Source organism: Carassius gibelio, chromosome A3, assembly GCF_023724105.1.
Source record: "Carassius gibelio isolate Cgi1373 ecotype wild population from Czech Republic chromosome A3, carGib1.2-hapl.c, whole genome shotgun sequence".
Lineage (NCBI taxonomy): Eukaryota > Metazoa > Chordata > Actinopteri > Cypriniformes > Cyprinidae > Carassius > Carassius gibelio.
Window position 1 is genome coordinate 1,146,692 of NC_068373.1, and position 20,877 is coordinate 1,167,568.

The 20,877-nt window shown below is 37.7% G+C and overlaps 14 pseudogenes; all 14 read right to left on the reverse strand.

Annotated features, from left to right (window-relative positions):
- Nucleotides 1-310: 310 nt before the first annotated feature.
- On the reverse strand, nt 311-429 carry LOC127962042 (uncharacterized; annotated as a pseudogene).
- A 2,014-nt stretch (nt 430-2,443) lies between these two features.
- LOC127966039 (uncharacterized) lies at nt 2,444-2,562 on the reverse strand (annotated as a pseudogene).
- Nucleotides 2,563-3,052: 490 nt separating this feature from the next.
- Nucleotides 3,053-3,171, reverse strand: LOC127961676 (uncharacterized; annotated as a pseudogene).
- Nucleotides 3,172-3,521: 350 nt separating this feature from the next.
- Nucleotides 3,522-3,640, reverse strand: LOC127960813 (uncharacterized; annotated as a pseudogene).
- Nucleotides 3,641-5,792: 2,152 nt separating this feature from the next.
- Nucleotides 5,793-5,911, reverse strand: LOC127962045 (uncharacterized; annotated as a pseudogene).
- A 2,014-nt stretch (nt 5,912-7,925) lies between these two features.
- LOC127966046 (uncharacterized) lies at nt 7,926-8,044 on the reverse strand (annotated as a pseudogene).
- A 489-nt stretch (nt 8,045-8,533) lies between these two features.
- Nucleotides 8,534-8,652, reverse strand: LOC127966060 (uncharacterized; annotated as a pseudogene).
- Nucleotides 8,653-9,138: 486 nt separating this feature from the next.
- LOC127961688 (uncharacterized) lies at nt 9,139-9,257 on the reverse strand (annotated as a pseudogene).
- A 2,015-nt stretch (nt 9,258-11,272) lies between these two features.
- On the reverse strand, nt 11,273-11,391 carry LOC127966064 (uncharacterized; annotated as a pseudogene).
- Nucleotides 11,392-11,880: 489 nt separating this feature from the next.
- Nucleotides 11,881-11,999, reverse strand: LOC127966070 (uncharacterized; annotated as a pseudogene).
- Nucleotides 12,000-12,649: 650 nt separating this feature from the next.
- Nucleotides 12,650-12,768, reverse strand: LOC127966072 (uncharacterized; annotated as a pseudogene).
- A 487-nt stretch (nt 12,769-13,255) lies between these two features.
- On the reverse strand, nt 13,256-13,374 carry LOC127961605 (uncharacterized; annotated as a pseudogene).
- A 488-nt stretch (nt 13,375-13,862) lies between these two features.
- On the reverse strand, nt 13,863-13,981 carry LOC127963940 (uncharacterized; annotated as a pseudogene).
- Nucleotides 13,982-14,632: 651 nt separating this feature from the next.
- Nucleotides 14,633-14,751, reverse strand: LOC127963835 (uncharacterized; annotated as a pseudogene).
- Between the last annotated feature and the right edge of the window lie 6,126 nt (nt 14,752-20,877).

The following is a 20,877-nucleotide window of genomic DNA, read 5'->3' on the forward strand; positions in this document are numbered from 1 at the left end:
AATCGCCCATACATTATATAAGTAGGAATGAAAACCCAAAAGCTTAAAGCACCTGGTATTCCCAGGCGGTCTCCCATCCAAGCACTAACCAGGCCAATACCTGCTAAGATTAAGAGATCAGGCATTGGCTCTTTTTTTAAGATTATTATATAATTAGTAATAAATTTCCAATAATATTAGAGCACCTGGTATTACCAGGGGGTCTCCCATCCAAACACTACACAGGTCCATGACTGCTAAGATTCAAAGAATGGGCATTGACTCTTTTTTTTTTCAAGATTATTATATAATTTGTGAAAAATTTACAAAAATCTTAAAGCAACTGGTATTACCAGGGGGTCTCCCATCCAATTACTAACCAGGCCCAAACCTGCTTAGCTTTCGAGCTCAGACATGATCTGGCATAGCCAGGGTGGTATGGCCATAAGCGAAGACTGCTGCAAAGAGAGAGCTATTTAAAGATCAGCCAATCTAATCGCCGGTACATTATATAAGTAGGAAAGAAAACCCTAAAGCTTAAAGCACCTGGTATTCCCAGGCGGTCTCCCATCCAAGCACTAACCAGGCCAATACCTGCTAAGATTAAGAGATCGGGCATTGACTCTTTTTTTTTTTTTTTTTTTTTTTTTTTAAGATTATTATATAATTAGTAATAAATTTCCAATAATATTAGAGCACCTGGTTTTCCGAGGCGGTCTGCCATCCAAACACTAAACAGGTCCATAGCTGCTAAGATTCAAAGATTGGGCATTGACTCTTTTTGTTTCAAGATAATTATATAATTAGTACAAATTTCCAAAAATATTACAGCAAATGGTATTCCGAGGCGGTCTCCCATCCAAGCACTAAACAGGTCCATAGCTCCTAAGATTCAAAGATTGGGCATTTACTCTTTTTTTTTTTTTTTTTTTTGCAAGATTATTATGTAATTAGTAAAAATTGCCAAAAATATTACAGCAACTGGTATTTCCCGGCCGTCTTCCATCCAAGTACTAACCAGGCAAAACCTGCTATTATTCAGAGATTGGGCATTGACTTTTTTTTTTTTTTTCAAGATTATTATATAATTTGTGAAAAATTTCCAAAAATCTTAAAGCAACTGGTATTACCACAGTGTCTCCCATCCAATTACTAACCAGGCCCATACCTGCTAAGATTCAGATATGGGGCATTGACTCCTTTCTTTTTTTCTTGCAAGATTATTATATAATTTGTGAAAAAATTCCAAATATCTTAAAGCAACTGGTATTACCAGGGGGTCTCCCATCCAATTACTAACCAGGCCGAAACCTGCTTAGCTTCCGAGCTCAGACATGATCTGGCATAGCCAGGGTGGAATGGCCATAAGCGAAGACTGCTGCAGAGAGAGAGCTATTTAAAGATCAGCCAATCTAATCGCCAGTACATTATACAGGACCAAACCTGCTTAGCTTCCGAGAGCAGACGAGATCAGGCATAGCCAGGTTGTTACGGTCGCAAGCGAAGGATACTGCAAAGAGAGGACTATTTAAAGATCAGCCAATCAAATCGCCCATACATTATATAAGTAGGAATGAAAACCCAAAAGCTTACAGCACCTGGTATTCCGAGGCGGTCTCCCATCCAAGCACTAACCAGGCCAATACCTGCTAAGATTAAGAGATCGGGCATTGGCTCTTTTTTTTTAAGATTATTATATAATTAGTAATAAATTTCCAATAATATTAGAGCACCTGGTATTACCAGGGGGTCTCCCATCCAAACACTACACAGGTCCATGACTGCTAAGATTCAAAGAATGGGCATTGACTCTTTTTTTTTCAAGATTATTATATAATTTGTGAAAAATTTACAAAAATCTTAAAGCAACTGGTATTACCAGGGGGTCTCCCATCCAATTACTAACCAGGCCGAAACCTGCTTAGCTTCCGAGCTCAGACATGATCTGGCATAGCCAGGGTGGAATGGCCATAAGCGAAGACTGCTGCAGAGAGAGAGCTATTTAAAGATCAGCCAATCTAATCGCCGGTACATTATACAGGACCAAACCTGCTTAGCTTCCGAGAGCAGACGAGATCAGGCATAGCCAGGTTGTTACGGTCGCAAGCGAAGGATACTGCAAAGAGAGGACTATTTAAAGATCAGCCAATCAAATCGCCCATACATTATATAAGTAGGAATGAAAATCCAAAAGCTTACAGCACCTGGTATTCCGAGGCGGTCTCCCATCCAAGCACTAACCAGGCCAATACCTGCTAAGATTAAGAGATCGGGCATTGGCTCCATTTTTTAAGATTATTATATAATTAGTAATACATTTCCAATAATATTAGAGCACCTGGTATTACCAGGGGGTCTCCCATCCAAACACTACACAGGTCCATGACTGCTAAGATTGAAAGAATGGGCATTGACTCTTTTTTTTTTTCAAGATTATTATATAATTTGTGAAAAATTTACAAAAATCTTAAAGCAACTGGTATTACCAGGGGGTCTCCCATCCAATTACTAACCAGGCCCAAACCTGCTTAGCTTCCGAGCTCAGACATGATCTGGCATAGCCAGGGTGGTATGGCCATAAGCGAAGACTGCTGCAAAGAGAGAGCTATTTAAAGATCAGTCAATCTAATCGCCGGTACATTATACAGGACCAAACCTGCTTAGCTTCCGAGAGCAGACGAGATCAGGCATAGCCAGGTTGTTACGGTCGCAAGCGAAGGATACTGCAAAGAGAGGACTATTTAAAGATCAGCCAATCAAATCGCCCATACATTATATAAGTAGGAATGAAAACCCAAAAGCTTACAGCACCTGGTATTCCGAGGCGGTCTCCCATCCAAGCACTAACCAGGCCAATACCTGCTAAGATTAAGAGATCGGGCATTGGCTCTTTTTTTTAAGATTATTATATAATTAGTAATAAATTTCCAATAATATTAGAGCACCTGGTATTACCAGGGGGTCTCCCATCCAAACACTACACAGGTCCATAACTGCTAAGATTCAAAGAATGGGCATTGACTCTTTTTTTTTTTTTCAAGATTATTATATAATTTGTGAAAAATTTACAAAAATCTTAAAGCAACTGGTATTACCAGGGGGTCTCCCATCCAATTACTAACCAGGCCCAAACCTGCTTAGCTTCCGAGCTCAGACATGATCTGGCATAGCCAGGGTGGTTTGGCCATAAGCGAAGACTGCTGCAAAGAGAGAGCTATTTAAAGATCAGTCAATCTAATCGCCGGTACATTATACAGGACCAAACCTGCTTAGCTTCCGAGAGCAGACGAGATCAGGCATAGCCAGGTTGTTACGGTCGCAAGCGAAGGATACTGCAAAGAGAGGACTATTTAAAGATCAGCCAATCAAATCGCCCATACATTATATAAGTAGGAATGAAAACCCAAAAGCTTACAGCACCTGGTATTCCGAGGCGGTCTCCCATCCAAGCACTAACCAGGCCAATACCTGCTAAGATTAAGAGATCGGGCATTGGCTCTTTTTTTTAAGATTATTATATAATTAGTAATAAATTTCCAATAATATTAGAGCACCTGGTATTACCAGGGGGTCTCCCATCCAATTACTAACCAGGCCCAAACCTGCTTAGCTTCCGAGCTCAGACATGATCTGGCATAGCCAGGGTGGTATGGCCATAAGCGAAGACTGCTGCAAAGAGAGAGCTATTTAAAGATCAGTCAATCTAATCGCCGGTACATTATATAAGTAGGAAAGAAAACCCTAAAGCTTAAAGCACCTGGTATTCCCAGGCGGTCTCCCATCCAAGCACTAACCAGGCCAATACCTGCTAAGATTAAGAGATCGGGCATTGACTCTTTTTTTTTTTTTTTTTTTTTTTTAAGATTATTATATAATTAGTAATAAATTTCCAATAATATTAGAGCACCTGGTATTCCGAGGCGGTCTCCCATCCAGACACTAAACAGGTCCATGACTGCTAAGATTCAAAGAATGGGCATTGACTCTTTTTATTTTTTCAAGATTATTATATAATTTGTGAAAAATTTACAAAAATCTTAAAGCAACTGGTATTACCAGGGGGTCTCCCATCCAATTACTAACCAGGCCCATACCTGCTAAGATTAAGAGATCGGGCATTGACTCTTTTTTTTTAACATTATTATATAATTAGTAATACATTTCCAATAATATTAGAGCACCTGGTTTTCCGAGGCGGTCTCCCATCCAAGCACTAAACAGGTCCATACCTCCTAAGATTCAAAGATTGGGCATTTACTCTATTTTTTTTTTTTTTTTTTTTTTGCAAGATTATTATGTAATTAGTAAAAATTGCCAAAAATATTACAGCAACTGGTATTTCCCGGCCGTCTTCCATCCAAGTACTAACCAGGCAAAACCTGCTATTATTCAGAGATCAGGCATTGACTTTTTTTTTTTTTTTCAAGATTATTATATAATTTGTGAAAAATTTCCAAAAATCTTAAAGCAACTGGTATTACCACAGTGTCTCCCATCCAATTACTAACCAGGCTCATACCTGCTAAGATTCAGATATGGGGCATTGACTCCTTTCTTTTTTTCTTGCAAGATTATTATATAATTTGTGAAAAATTTCCAAAAATCTTAAAGCAAATGGTATTACCAGGGGGTCTCCCATCCAATTACTAACCAGGCCGAAACCTGCTTAGCTTCCGAGCTCAGACATGATCTGGCATAGCCAGGGTGGAATGGCCATAATCGAAGACTGCTGCAGAGAGAGAGCTATTTAAAGATCAGCCAATCTAATCGCCGGTACATTATACAGGACCAAACCTGCTTAGCTTCCGAGAGCAGACGAGATCAGGCATAGCCAGGTTGTTACGGTCGCAAGCGAAGGATACTGCAAAGAGAGGACTATTTAAAGATCAGCCAATCAAATCGCCCATACATTATATAAGTAGGAATGAAAACCCAAAAGCTTACAGCACCTGGTATTCCGAGGCGGTCTCCCATCCAAGCACTAAAAAGGCCAATACCTGCTAAGATTAAGAGATCGGGCATTGGCTCTTTTTTTTTTAAGATTATTATATAATTAGTAATAAATTTCCAATAATATTAGAGCACCTGGTATTACCAGGGGGTCTCCCATCCAAACACTACACAGGTCCATGACTGCTAAGATTCAAAGAATGGGCATTGACTCTTTTTTTTTCAAGATTATTATATAATTTGTGAAAAATTTACAAAAATCTTAAAGCAACTGGTATTACCAGGGGGTCTCCCATCCAATTACTAACCATGCCGAAACCTGCTTAGCTTCCGAGCTCAGACATGATCTGGCATAGCCAGGGTGGAATGGCCATAAGCGAAGACTGCTGCAGAGAGAGAGCTATTTAAAGATCAGCCAATCTAATCGCCGGTACATTATACAGGACCAAACCTGCTTAGCTTCCGAGAGCAGACGAGATCAGGCATAGCCAGGTTGTTACGGTCGCAAGCGAAGGATACTGCAAAGAGAGGACTATTTAAAGATCAGCCAATCAAATCGCCGGTACATTATATAAGTAGGAAAGAAAACCCTAAAGCTTAAAGCACCTGGTATTCCCAGGCGGTCTCCCATCCAAGCACTAACCAGGCCAATACCTGCTAAGATTAAGAGATCGGGCATTGGCTCTTTTTTTAAGATTATTATATAATTAGTAATAAATTTCCAATAATATTAGAGCACCTGGTATTACCAGGGGGTCTCCCATCCAAACACTACACAGGTCCATGACTGCTAAGATTCAAAGAATGGGCATTGACTCTTTTTTTTTCAAGATTATTATATAATTTGTGAAAAATGTACAAAAATCTTAAAGCAACTGGTATTACCAGGGGGTCTCCCATCCAATTACTAACCAGGCCCAAACCTGCTTAGCTTTCGAGCTCAGACATGATCTGGCATAGCCAGGGTGGTATGGCCATAAGCGAAGACTGCTGCAAAGAGAGAGCTATTTAAAGATCAGCCAATCTAATCGCCGGTACATTATATAAGTAGGAAAGAAAACCCTAAAGCTTAAAGCACCTGGTATTCCCAGGCGGTCTCCCATCCAAGCACTAACCAGGCCAATACCTGCTAAGATTAAGAGATCGGGCATTGACTCTTTTTTTTTTTTTTTTTTTTTTTTTTTTAAGATTATTATATAATTAGTAATAAATTTCCAATAATATTAGAGCACCTGGTTTTCCGAGGCGGTCTCCCATCCAAACACTAAACAGGTCCATAGCTGCTAAGATTCAAAGATTGGGCATTGACTCTTTTTGTTTCAAGATAATTATATAATTAGTACAAATTTCCAAAAATATTACAGCAAATGGTATTCCGAGGCGGTCTCCCATCCAAGCACTAAACAAGTCCATACCTCCTAAGATTCAAAGATTGGGCATTTACTCTTTTTTTTTTTTTTTTTTTTTGCAAGATTATTATGTAATTAGTAAAAATTGCCAAAAATATTACAGCAACTGGTATTTCCCGGCCGTCTTCCATCCAAGTACTAACCAGGCAAAACCTGCTATTATTCAGAGATCGGGCATTGACTTTTTTTTTTTTTTCAAGATTATTATATAATTTGTGAAAAATTTCCAAAAATCTTAAAGCAACTGGTATTACCACAGTGTCTCCCATCCAATTACTAACCAGGCCCATACCTGCTAAGATTCAGATATGGGGCATTGACTCCTTTCTTTTTTTCTTGCAAGATTATTATATAATTTGTGAAAAATTTCCAAAAATCTTAAAGCAACTGGTATTACCAGGGGGTCTCCCATCCAATTACTAACCAGGCCGAAACCTGCTTAGCTTCCGAGCTCAGACATGATCTGGCATAGCCAGGGTGGAATGGCCATAAGCGAAGACTGCTGCAGAGAGAGAGCTATTTAAAGATCAGCCAATCTAATCGCCGGTACATTATACAGGACCAAACCTGCTTAGCTTCCGAGAGCAGACGAGATCAGGCATAGCCAGGTTGTTACGGTAGCAAGCGAAGGATACTGCAAAGAGAGGACTATTTAAAGATCAGCCAATCAAATCGCCCATACATTATATAAGTAGGAATGAAAACCCAAAAGCTTACAGCACCTGGTATTCCGAGGCGGTCTCCCATCCAAGCACTAACCAGGCCAATACCTGCTAAGATTAAGAGATCGGGCATTGGCTCTTTTTTTTTAAGATTATTATATAATTAGTAATAAATTTCCAATAATATTAGAGCACCTGGTATTACCAGGGGGTCTCCCATCCAAACACTACACAGGTCCATGACTGCTAAGATTCAAAGAATGGGCATTGACTCTTTTTTTTTCAAGATTATTATATAATTTGTGAAAAATTTACAAAAATCTTAAAGCAACTGGTATTACCAGGGGGTCTCCCATCCAATTACTAACCAGGCCGAAACCTGCTTAGCTTCCGAGCTCAGACATGATCTGGCATAGCCAGGGTGGAATGGCCATAAGCGAAGACTGCTGCAGAGAGAGAGCTATTTAAAGATCAGCCAATCTAATCGCCGGTACATTATACAGGACCAAACCTGCTTAGCTTCCGAGAGCAGACGAGATCAGGCATAGCCAGGTTGTTACGGTCGCAAGCGAAGGATACTGCAAAGAGAGGACTATTTAAAGATCAGCCAATCAAATCGCCCATACATTATATAAGTAGGAATGAAAATCCAAAAGCTTACAGCACCTGGTATTCCGAGGCGGTCTCCCATCCAAGCACTAACCAGGCCAATACCTGCTAAGATTAAGAGATCGGGCATTGGCTCTATTTTTTAAGATTATTATATAATTAGTAATAAATTTCCAATAATATTAGAGCACCTGGTATTACCAGGGGGTCTCCCATCCAAACACTACACAGGTCCATGACTGCTAAGATTGAAAGAATGGGCATTGACTCTTTTTTTTTTCAAGATTATTATATAATTTGTGAAAAATTTACAAAAATCTTAAAGCAACTGGTATTACCAGGGGGTCTCCCATCCAATTACTAACCAGGCCCAAACCTGCTTAGCTTCCGAGCTCAGACATGATCTGGCATAGCCAGGGTGGTATGGCCATAAGCGAAGACTGCTGCAAAGAGAGAGCTATTTAAAGATCAGTCAATCTAATCGCCGGTACATTATACAGGACCAAACCTGCTTAGCTTCCGAGAGCAGACGAGATCAGGCATAGCCAGGTTGTTACGGTCGCAAGCGAAGGATACTGCAAAGAGAGGACTATTTAAAGATCAGCCAATCAAATCGCCCATACATTATATAAGTAGGAATGAAAACCCAAAAGCTTACAGCACCTGGTATTCCGAGGCGGTCTCCCATCCAAGCACTAACCAGGCCAATACCTGCTAAGACTAAGAGATCGGGCATTGGCTCTTTTTTTTAAGATTATTATATAATTAGTAATAAATTTCCAATAATATTAGAGCACCTGGTATTACCAGGGGGTCTCCCATCCAAACACTACACAGGTCCATAACTGCTAAGATTCAAAGAATGGGCATTGACTCTTTTTTTTTTTTCAAGATTATTATATAATTTGTGAAAAATTTACAAAAATCTTAAAGCAACTGGTATTACCAGGGGGTCTCCCATCCAATTACTAACCAGGCCCAAACCTGCTTAGCTTCCGAGCTCAGACATGATCTGGCATAGCCAGGGTGGTATGGCCATAAGCGAAGACTGCTGCAAAGAGAGAGCTATTTAAAGATCAGTCAATCTAATCACCGGTACATTATACAGGACCAAACCTGCTTAGCTTCCGAGAGCAGACGAGATCAGGCATAGCCAGGTTGTTACGGTCGCAAGCGAAGGATACTGCAAAGAGAGGACTATTTAAAGATCAGCCAATCAAATCGCCCATACATTATATAAGTAGGAATGAAAACCCAAAAGCTTAAAGCACCTGGTATTCCCAGGCGGTCTCCCATCCAAGCACTAACCAGGCCAATACCTGCTAAGATTAAGAGATCAGGCATTGGCTCTTTTTTTAAGATTATTATATAATTAGTAATAAATTTCCAATAATATTAGAGCACCTGGTATTACCAGGGGGTCTCCCATCCAAACACTACACAGGTCCATGACTGCTAAGATTCAAAGAATGGGCATTGACTCTTTTTTTTTTCAAGATTATTATATAATTTGTGAAAAATTTACAAAAATCTTAAAGCAACTGGTATTACCAGGGGGTCTCCCATCCAATTACTAACCAGGCCCAAACCTGCTTAGCTTTCGAGCTCAGACATGATCTGGCATAGCCAGGGTGGTATGGCCATAAGTGAAGACTGCTGCAAAGAGAGAGCTATTTAAAGATCAGCCAATCTAATCGCCGGTACATTATATAAGTAGGAAAGAAAACCCTAAAGCTTAAAGCACCTGGTATTCCCAGGCGGTCTCCCATCCAAGCACTAACCAGGCCAATACCTGCTAAGATTAAGAGATCGGGCATTGACTCTTTTTTTTTTTTTTTTTTTTTTTTTTTTTTTAAGATTATTATATAATTAGTAATAAATTTCCAATAATATTAGAGCACCTGGTTTTCCGAGGCGGTCTCCCATCCAAACACTAAACAGGTCCATAGCTGCTAAGATTCAAAGATTGGGCATTGACTCTTTTTGTTTCAAGATAATTATATAATTAGTACAAATTTCCAAAAATATTACAGCAAATGGTATTCCGAGGCGGTCTCCCATCCAAGCACTAAACAGGTCCATACCTCCTAAGATTCAAAGATTGGGCATTTACTCTTTTTTTTTTTTTTTTTTTGCAAGATTATTATGTAATTAGTAAAAATTGCCAAAAATATTACAGCAACTGGTATTTCCCGGCCGTCTTCCATCCAAGTACTAACCAGGCAAAACCTGCTATTATTCAGAGATCGGGCATTGACTTTTTTTTTTTTTTCAAGATTATTATATAATTTGTGAAAAATTTCCAAAAATCTTAAAGCAACTGGTATTACCACAGTGTCTCCCATCCAATTACTAACCAGGCCCATACCTGCTAAGATTCAGATATGGGGCATTGACTCCTTTCTTTTTTTCTTGCAAGATTATTATATAATTTGTGAAAAATTTCCAAAAATCTTAAAGCAACTGGTATTACCAGGGGGTCTCCCATCCAATTACTAACCAGGCCGAAACCTGCTTAGCTTCCGAGCTCAGACATGATCTGGCATAGCCAGGGTGGAATGGCCATAAGCGAAGACTGCTGCAGAGAGAGAGCTATTTAAAGATCAGCCAATCTAATCGCCGGTACATTATACAGGACCAAACCTGCTTAGCTTCCGAGAGCAGACGAGATCAGGCATAGCCAGGTTGTTACGGTCGCAAGCGAAGGATACTGCAAAGAGAGGACTATTTAAAGATCAGCCAATCAAATCGCCCATACATTATATAAGTAGGAATGAAAACCCAAAAGCTTACAGCACCTGGTATTCCGAGGCGGTCTCCCATCCAAGCACTAACCAGGCCAATACCTGCTAAGATTAAGAGATCGGGCATTGGCTCTTTTTTTTTAAGATTATTATATAATTAGTAATAAATTTCCAATAATATTAGAGCACCTGGTATTACCAGGGGGTCTCCCATCCAAACACTACACAGGTCCATGACTGCTAAGATTCAAAGAATGGGCATTGACTCTTTTTTTTTCAAGATTATTATATAATTTGTGAAAAATTTACAAAAATCTTAAAGCAACTGGTATTACCAGGGGGTCTCCCATCCAATTACTAACCAGGCCGAAACCTGCTTAGCTTCCGAGCTCAGACATGATCTGGCATAGCCAGGGTGGAATGGCCATAAGCGAAGACTGCTGCAGAGAGAGAGCTATTTAAAGATCAGCCAATCTAATCGCCGGTACATTATACAGGACCAAACCTGCTTAGCTTCCGAGAGCAGACGAGATCAGGCATAGCCAGGTTGTTACGGTCGCAAGCGAAGGATACTGCAAAGAGAGGACTATTTAAAGATCAGCCAATCAAATCGCCCATACATTATATAAGTAGGAATGAAAATCCAAAAGCTTACAGCACCTGGTATTCCGAGGCGGTCTCCCATCCAAGCACTAACCAGGCCAATACCTGCTAAGATTAAGAGATCGGGCATTGGCTCTATTTTTTAAGATTATTATATAATTAGTAATACATTTCCAATAATATTAGAGCACCTGGTATTACCAGGGGGTCTCCCATCCAAACACTACACAGGTCCATGACTGCTAAGATTGAAAGAATGGGCATTGACTCTTTTTTTTTTCAAGATTATTATATAATTTGTGAAAAATTTACAAAAATCTTAAAGCAACTGGTATTACCAGGGGGTCTCCCATCCAATTACTAACCAGGCCCAAACCTGCTTAGCTTCCGAGCTCAGACATGATCTGGCATAGCCAGGGTGGTATGGCCATAAGCGAAGACTGCTGCAAAGAGAGAGCTATTTAAAGATCAGTCAATCTAATCGCCGGTACATTATACAGGACCAAACCTGCTTAGCTTCCGAGAGCAGACGAGATCAGGCATAGCCAGGTTGTTACGGTCGCAAGCGAAGGATACTGCAAAGAGAGGACTATTTAAAGATCAGCCAATCAAATCGCCCATACATTATATAAGTAGGAATGAAAACCCAAAAGCTTACAGCACCTGGTATTCCGAGGCGGTCTCCCATCCAAGCACTAACCAGGCCAATACCTGCTAAGATTAAGAGATCGGGCATTGGCTCTTTTTTTTAAGATTATTATATAATTAGTAATAAATTTCCAATAATATTAGAGCACCTGGTATTACCAGGGGGTCTCCCATCCAAACACTACACAGGTCCATAACTGCTAAGATTCAAAGAATGGGCATTGACTCTTTTTTTTTTTTCAAGATTATTATATAATTTGTGAAAAATTTACAAAAATCTTAAAGCAACTGGTATTACCAGGGGGTCTCCCATCCAATTACTAACCAGGCCCAAACCTGCTTAGCTTCCGAGCTCAGACATGATCTGGCATAGCCAGGGTGGTATGGCCATAAGCGAAGACTGCTGCAAAGAGAGAGCTATTTAAAGATCAGTCAATCTAATCACCGGTACATTATATAAGTAGGAAAGAAAACCCTAAAGCTTAAAGCACCTGGTATTCCCAGGCGGTCTCCCATCCAAGCACTAACCAGGCCAATACCTGCTAAGATTAAGAGATCGGGCATTGACTCTTTTTGTTTCAAGATAATTATATAATTAGTACAAATTTCCAAAAATATTACAGCAAATGGTATTCCGAGGCGGTCTCCCATCCAAGCACTAAACAGGTCCATACCTCCTAAGATTCAAAGATTGGGCATTTACTCTTTTTTTTTTTTTTTTTTTTTGCAAGATTATTATGTAATTAGTAAAAATTGCCAAAAATATTACAGCAACTGGTATTTCCCGGCCGTCTTCCATCCAAGTACTAACCAGGCAAAACCTGCTATTATTCAGAGATCGGGCATTGACTTTTTTTTTTTTTTTTCAAGATTATTATATAATTTGTGAAAAATTTCCAAAAATCTTAAAGCAACTGGTATTACCACAGTGTCTCCCATCCAATTACTAACCAGGCCCATACCTGCTAAGATTCAGATATGGGGCATTGACTCCTTTCTTTTTTTCTTGCAAGATTATTATATAATTTGTGAAAAATTTCCAAAAATCTTAAAGCAACTGGTATTACCAGGGGGTCTCCCATCCAATTACTAACCAGGCCCAAACCTGCTTAGCTTCCGAGCTCAGACATGATCTGGCATAGCCAGGGTGGTATGGCCATAAGCGAAGACTGCTGCAAAGAGAGAGCTATTTAAAGATCAGCCAATCTAATCGCCGGTACATTATACAGGACCAAACCTGCTTAGCTTCCGAGAGCAGACGAGATCAGGCATAGCCAGGTTGTTACGGTCGCAAGGGAAGGATACTGCAAAGAGAGGACTATTTAAAGATCAGCAAATCAAATCGCCCATACATTATATAAGTAGGAATGAAAACCCAAAAGCTTACAGCACCTGGTATTCCCAGGCGGTCTCCCATCCAAGCACTAACCAGGCCAATACCTGCTAAGATTAAGAGATCGGGCATTGGCTCTTTTTTTTAAGATTATTATATAATTAGTAATAAATTTCCAATAATATTAGAGCACCTGGTATTACCAGGGGGTCTCCCATCCAAACACTACACAGGTCCATGACTGCTAAGATTCAAAGAATGGGCATTGACTCTTTTTTTTTTCAAGATTATTATATAATTTGTGAAAAATTTCCAAAAATCTTAAAGCAACTGGTATTACCAGGGGGTCTCCCATCCAATTACTAACCAGGCCCAAACCTGCTTAGCTTCCGAGCTCAGACATGATCTGGCATAGCCAGGGTGGAATGGCCATAAGCGAAGACTGCTGCAGAGAGAGAGCTATTTAAAGATCAGCCAATCTAATCGCCGGTACATTATACAGGACCAAACCTGCTTAGCTTCCGAGAGCAGACGAGATCAGGCATAGCCAGGTTGTTACGGTCGCAAGCGAAGGATACTGCAAAGAGAGGACTATTTAAAGATCAGCCAATCAAATCGCCCATACATTATATAAGTAGGAATGAAAATCCAAAAGCTTACAGCACCTGGTATTCCGAGGCGGTCTCCCATCCAAGCACTAACCAGGCCAATACCTGCTAAGATTAAGAGATCGGGCATTGGCTCTTTTTTTTTAAGATTATTATATAATTAGTAATAAATTTCCAATAATATTAGAGCACCTGGTATTACCAGGGGGTCTCCCATCCAAACACTACACAGGTCCATGACTGCTAAGATTCAAAGAATGGGCATTGACTCTTTTTTTTTTCAAGATTATTATATAATTTGTGAAAAATTTCCAAAAATCTTAAAGCAACTGGTATTACCAGGGGGTCTCCCATCCAATTACTAACCAGGCCGAAACCTGCTTAGTTTCTGAGCTCAGACATGATCTGGCATAGCCAGGGTGGTATGGCCATAAGCGAAGACTGCTGCAAAGAGAGAGCTATTTAAAGATCAGTCAATCTAATCGCCGGTACATTATATAAGTAGGAAAGAAAACCCTAAAGCTTAAAGCACCTGGTATTCCCAGGCGGTCTCCCATCCAAGCACTAACCAGGCCAATACCTGCTAAGATTAAGAGATCGGGCATTGACTCTTTTTTTTTAAGATTATTATATAATTAGTAATACATTTCCAATAATATTAGAGCACCTGGTTTTCCGAGGCGGTCTCCCATCCAAGCACTAAACAGGTCCATACCTCCTAAGATTCAAAGATTGGGCATTTACTCTTTTTTTTTTTTGTTTTTTTTTGCAAGATTATTATGTAATTAGTAAAAATTGCCAAAAATATTACAGCAACTGGTATTTCCCGGCCGTCTTCCATCCAAGTACTAACCAGGCAAAACCTGCTATTATTCAGAGATCAGGCATTGACTTTTTTTTTTTTTTTTCAAGATTATTATATAATTTGTGAAAAATTTCCAAAAATCTTAAAGCAACTGGTATTACCACAGTGTCTCCCATCCAATTACTAACCAGGCCCATACCTGCTAAGATTCAGATATGGGGCATTGACTCCTTTCTTTTTTTCTTTCAAGATTATTATATAATTTGTGAAAAATTTCCAAAAATCTTAAAGCAACTGGTATTACCAGGGGGTCTCCCATCCAATTACTAACCAGGCCGAAACCTGCTTAGTTTCCGAGCTCAGACATGATCTGGCATAGCCAGGGTGGTATGGCCATAAGCGAAGACTGCTGCAAAGAGAGAGCTATTTAAAGATCAGTCAATCTAATCGCCGGTACATTATATAAGTAGGAAAGAAAACCCTAAAGCTTAAAGCACCTGGTATTCCCAGGCGGTCTCCCATCCAAGCACTAACCAGGCCAATACCTGCTAAGATTAAGAGATCGGGCATTGACTCTTTTTTTTTTTTTTTTTTTTTTTTTTAGATTATTATATAATTAGTAATAAATTTCCAATAATATTAGAGCACCTGGTATTCCGAGGCGGTCTCCCATCAAGACACTAAACAGGTCCATGACTGCTAAGATTCAAAGAATGGGCATTGACTCTTTTTTTTTTCAAGATTATTATATAATTTGTGAAAAATTTACAAAAATCTTAAAGCAAATGGTATTCCGAGGCGGTCTCCCATCCAAGCACTAAACAGGTCCATACCTCCTAAGATTCAAAGATTGGGCATTTACTCTTTTTTTTTTCAAGATTATTATATAATTTGTGAAAAATTTACAAAAATCTTAAAGCAACTGGTATTACCAGGGGGTCTCCCATCCAATTACTAACCAGCCCCACACCTGCTTAGCTTCCGAGCTCAGACATGATCTGGCATAGCTTTTTTTTTTTTTTTTTTTTTTTTTTTTTTTTTTATTAAGTTCACAAAATAATACATTATGTTTCTCCTAAATACAGAGATTCACATTCCAATTAAAAACAACAACAAAACAAAAAAACAATTAATAAAACAAAATAAAAATACATTCATACTTATAAATATTTTTCTTCTACATTATCCCATTTGTTGCATTTGTTATTTTACACTTTTTTTCCAACAGATACATTTATGTCATGTTTCAAAAGAATGTTCTGTACCTGAGAAGAAAACATTTTCATAAACATCTCTGCTTTTCCCTCCAGTCTCCAATATTTGCACAATGTAAACATATAATCTTCCACCATATGCTTATACAATGTCCACACATCTATACGAACAGACCTGTTCTTAACTATATTTCTTCTTTTCCATATAGCATTTTTTGCCAAAATAATTAACAAATTGATCATGATTTTATTCTTACACTTTTCCTCCTTTCCAAACATAAATGTTTTTTGCCAATCTTGATCTTCTTTTCTTTCCCCTAGGTCATTCACTATTTCTTTTAAAACCTTAAAAAAAGATCCTAATTCCTCACACAGTAAAAATAAATGCAACAAACCCTCATCTTGTTTTTTACAAACCTTACATAATGCACTTTGTTCTTTTTTTATAATACACAACCTCATTTCCGACCATATTACATTATGCCTTATAAAATAATCAAGACACTCCAAATTTGTGCTCACCAGTACTCCCCTCATATTTTTCCATATTTCTTCCTCTTTCAAGCCATTGAAGTTTCTTAACCACATATCATTTGAATTTGGTTTTTTAAAAATCTCTTCCCTTAAAACCTGATAAAACATTTTCACATTCCCTAAACTAAACCCTATTCTTTTATTTTGATTAACAAAATACACTTCAGTCTTTCCTTCCTCTTTTTCTTCCTTCTGTATTTCATTTATCCACGCTTTTGGTATTGCACTTTTCATTTCTTTATATTGCTTCTTTACATTGTTTATGTCATACTCTTCTTTGGCTTCTTCCAACTCATCAATAATTACTTGCACTGGTAAAAAACCCTCTCTTATCTCATACATAATATCCCTTAGTCTTGCAATCCCAACCTCCCACCATTTTTTAAAAAAGATTTCTTTCCCACTTTTCACAATATGCTTATTAAAAAATAATGGTTGGTTTAAAATCTCTTTCCTTCCTCCAGGTATAAAATCAACCTTTGAGAGAAAAAAACCCCAAGCTTTTAAAACGTCTTTATAAAAATCTGGTATTCTTTCAAACATCCATGCTTTCATTTTCATCCATAAAACACTGTCCCCTAGTTTCACATTACCACATTTGTCCAAATAGTATTTCATTGTATCTTTCCATTCTCCTTTTTCTTGATCATCTTTATACTTTTTCACAACTTTAATTCTCATACTTTTTTTTTTATTCTACATCAGATAATCCCATTCCTCCTTTATCAGCCTGTCCTATCAGAGTGTTATAAGCAACTCTTGGGGGTTTCTTCTCCCAAATAAAATCTAAAACACATCTTTTTATTCTTACTTCCACCCATCTTGGCATTGCGCTCACCATTAAAATATACCACATTTTGGATAACATTAAAGCATTAACCACTAAAATTTTCCCTTTCAAACTTAAAAATCTTCCCCTCCAAAAAATTAATCTCCTTTCCATTTCCCCCAACAACTTTTCAAACATTCTTTCTCTTGGCCCTTTCTCATCTTTTCCTAAAGTCACACCCAAAATTTTTGTTTCCTTCACCTCCTCAAAATTAAAAACTCCTCCTAAATTTGGTACCTTTCCAAACTTCATGTACACAGTTTTTTCTCCATTAACTCTTGCACCTGTACCTTTACCATACCTCTCTACATTTCTCATGACTTCCTTCATACTTTCTAAGTCTTTTAAAATCAGTGTCGTGTCGTCTGCATATTGGAATATCTTTTTCTCTTCTTTACCTTCTTCTATTTTAATACCTTGAATGCTTTTATTTTTCTTAATCATTAAACCTAAAGGTTCTGCTACCAAAGTATATAGCTGTGCAGAGAGTGGACATCCTTGCCTTATTGATCTTGTTATTCTAAAAGGTTCTGTTAAGAAACCATTACACGTCACTCTCGTCATTACGTTATTATATAAAATTTTTATCCATTCCTTAAAATTCTTTCCAAAACCAAAACGTTCTAAAATTGCAAATAAAAAATCATGTTCTACCCTATCAAAAGCCTTTTCAAAATCTAAATTAACAACATATCCATCCTTCTGTGTTTCATTTAAATAGCTTATTATGTCTCTTACACCACTCGTTATATCAGCAATATCTCTCCCTCTTACACCATATGCCTGATTAGTCACTATAATTTTGGGTAAAATATTTTTCATTCTATTTGCAAGAATTTTAGATAGTATTTTTAAATCTGTGTTTAACATTGTTATTGGTCTAAAATTACTCAAATTATTTTTACTTCCTTTCCTTTTATAAATTAATTTCATCAACCCTATACTCATCCTCTGATCCAATTCTCTTTTATCAAAAATCTCCTTATATACTTCCTTTAAAATCCCACTTATCTTCTCTTTAAAAACTTTATAAAATTCATTTACTATCCCATCTGTCCCCGGGCTTTTGTTTCCTTTTAAACTATTGATAGCTTGTACAATTTCCTCTTCACTAATTTCTTTATCACATTCCTTTTTATCTTCTCTACTTACTTTAGCTGTAACACTCTCTAATAACTGAATTTTGGCTTTTTCGTCAATTCCTTTTGTTTCAAAAAGCCCTTCATAATAGTCTTTCACCTCTGTTAAAATTCCACTTATGTCTTTGACTATTTCTCCTTTTTAATTTTTTAATTCTTTTATTAACTTTGCTTTGCCTCTACTTTTCTCCAAATTAAAGAAAAATTTTGTACATTTTTCTCCTGCAATTGTGTTTTTTGCCTTACTCCTTATAATAGCTCCTTTACACTTTTCTTCCTCAATTTTCCGTAACTCTTCCTCCAAAAGTATTATCTGTTTTATATTTACTTCACTTTTATTTGTCTCTTTTCTGAGTTTTTTCCTTATTTCCAGCTCCTTTGCTTTTTTAACTTTCTGTACCAATTTGCTATGGTTTATAGAATATTTTCTTATTTCATATTTTACATTTTGCCACCATAATCGTTTATCTTCAAAGTACATTCCGTCCTCTTTTTCTTTGTCTAATATTTCCTCAATTCCTATTCTATAACTTTCACTTGTCAAAATTTCTGAATTTAGTATCCACACTCCAGGCCCTTTTTTTTCTTTACTAAAGTCAATATTCCATAAAAGCATTTTGTGATCACTCAAACTGGTATCCTTATAACAAATGTCCCCCAGAAAAAATTCCATATCCCTTTCACTTAAAATAAAATCGATTCTTGTCTGACACATAAAATTCCCAACCAGTTGTCTTCTGGAAAATTCTCTTTTCCTTTCATGGTTTTCCCTCCAAACATCTATCAAATTTCTTTCCTCCATCATTTCTTTTAACTCTTTCCTTCCCATATCTGTTCTAAAAACCATCCCATCTGCCATGTCCATCTTACTAAAAACAGTATTAAAATCCCCAACTAAAATAACGTTTTTATATGTCTTTATTAAAATCCTTAATCCCTCAAAAAAATGTTTTTTTTCTCCCTCCTGGGTGGGTGCATGCAAATTAATTATCACAAATTCATGATCATCTTTCTTAATATTAATCCCAACACATTTGCCTTTTTTGTCATTATAGACTTCATATGAATTAATTTCAACATTTTCCTTTATTAAAATGGCTACCCCCCTTCCTATCCTTCCATCACCATTATTATAAAACATTTGTCCTTTCCATCTCTTTTTCACATCCTCAATCATTTCGTCTTTCCAGTTTGTTTCTTGTAAAATTATCACATCCTGCTTTTTGCATAGTTCTTTTACCATCTCAAATTTCTTTACACTCATTAAACCTCTTGCATTAAAACTCACAAAGTTTAAAACCATACCAATAAAAAATAAGCATTTAAAACCATTCATCTTCAGTCTCTCTCACAATCTTGTTCTTGTATCAATCCCAACTTCTTTTTATCTATTTCAATCATCTTTTTCTTTCTAGCAACATTAAGATTTGGCTTTACCTTCATTGATTTTCTTCTTATCATTTTTCCAACCTTTTCTCTTTCTTTCCTTGCCTCCTGTTGTTCCATATCCAGTTCCTCCACCTCGTCGCTCTCCTCTTCATCATTTACTTCCTTGTCATTTGCACCATTCTGTTCGGTTTCTCCATCTTCTCCCTCCTCTGTATCGTCCTCCATTCTGTTTACTTCTCCATCCTGGTGACTATGGTCCTTCAACTTCTGATTTTCCATATATTCTATTTGCTTTTGTTGTTTGTTTTCCATTGGTTCAAAAGTCTCTGTGGTTTCTGCAATCTCATCTTGCACCTGCCTGTCCATACTTTGTTGCTCCTCTGATTGCTTCTCGTTACCTTCCATCCAGCATTCACATATATTAAGAGGTTTGCCACATTCTGGACATTCAATTGCTGTACAGTCTCTTGAGAAATGTCCTTGATCATTGCATTTAAAACATCTGAACTCAGGACAGTCTTTGATGATATGTTCTGGGCTTAAACACAATCTACAAGTTTTGACCTGCCTACTGTGTATTATCCTGAAGTACTGTGAGCCTTCAGTTGTCTCAAACCTTGTACTATATGGCAATGATGCCACCTCCTTTGGGAACTTAACCTTAACAAATCTTGTCCCATCCTCTATCTCCGTTCCTGGGTAAAACCTCCTCCTTATCTCTGTTATGGGAGTAACTCCCCATCCTTCCAATTTCGAGGTTATGTCATCATCATCTAAATACACAGGCAGATGCATGAACGAGACTACATATTCTCTGTCCTGGAGTTTTTTAACATCACACATTTGTCCTTTAATTTGCAAACCATTTAACAGTCCATCACAAGCTTCCTCCGTTTCAAAAGTCACTTCATATTGCTTATTAGTCTTTGGTCTTACCGCAAGAATTTTTTCCACGCTCACTTTTTCCTTTATTGCTCTAATAATGTCCTCCGCTCCTCCATTAAGCACTTTACTGATGTCAATTATTGCTGTAGCTTCTTTTGAATAGATCCTTTGTTTCTTCATTTCTTTCGCCATCATCCCTTCTCCTTGTCTTAATCCTTTGCCTTGGTCAATTGCATTAGCTTGTTTCAAATTCGTTGCAAGTTGTGAAACAAGCAGTTGATCCATTTCACTCATTCTGAATAAAAAATAAAAAATTAAACCACTCCCCAGACAGCATGAAGCTGCTGGTTCGTGGTTTAAAACTAATTAAATAGATAAAGAAAAACTCCTCTTACAATTAATTCTAAAAATAAAAAATAATAAACAAACAAACAATACAAGAGTTAGCTTCCGTCCTTTCTACACACACTTGCACTTCCTGGATTGTACCACTACAATGAACAGGGTTGCACAGGTTGGTATGGCCGTAAGCGAAGA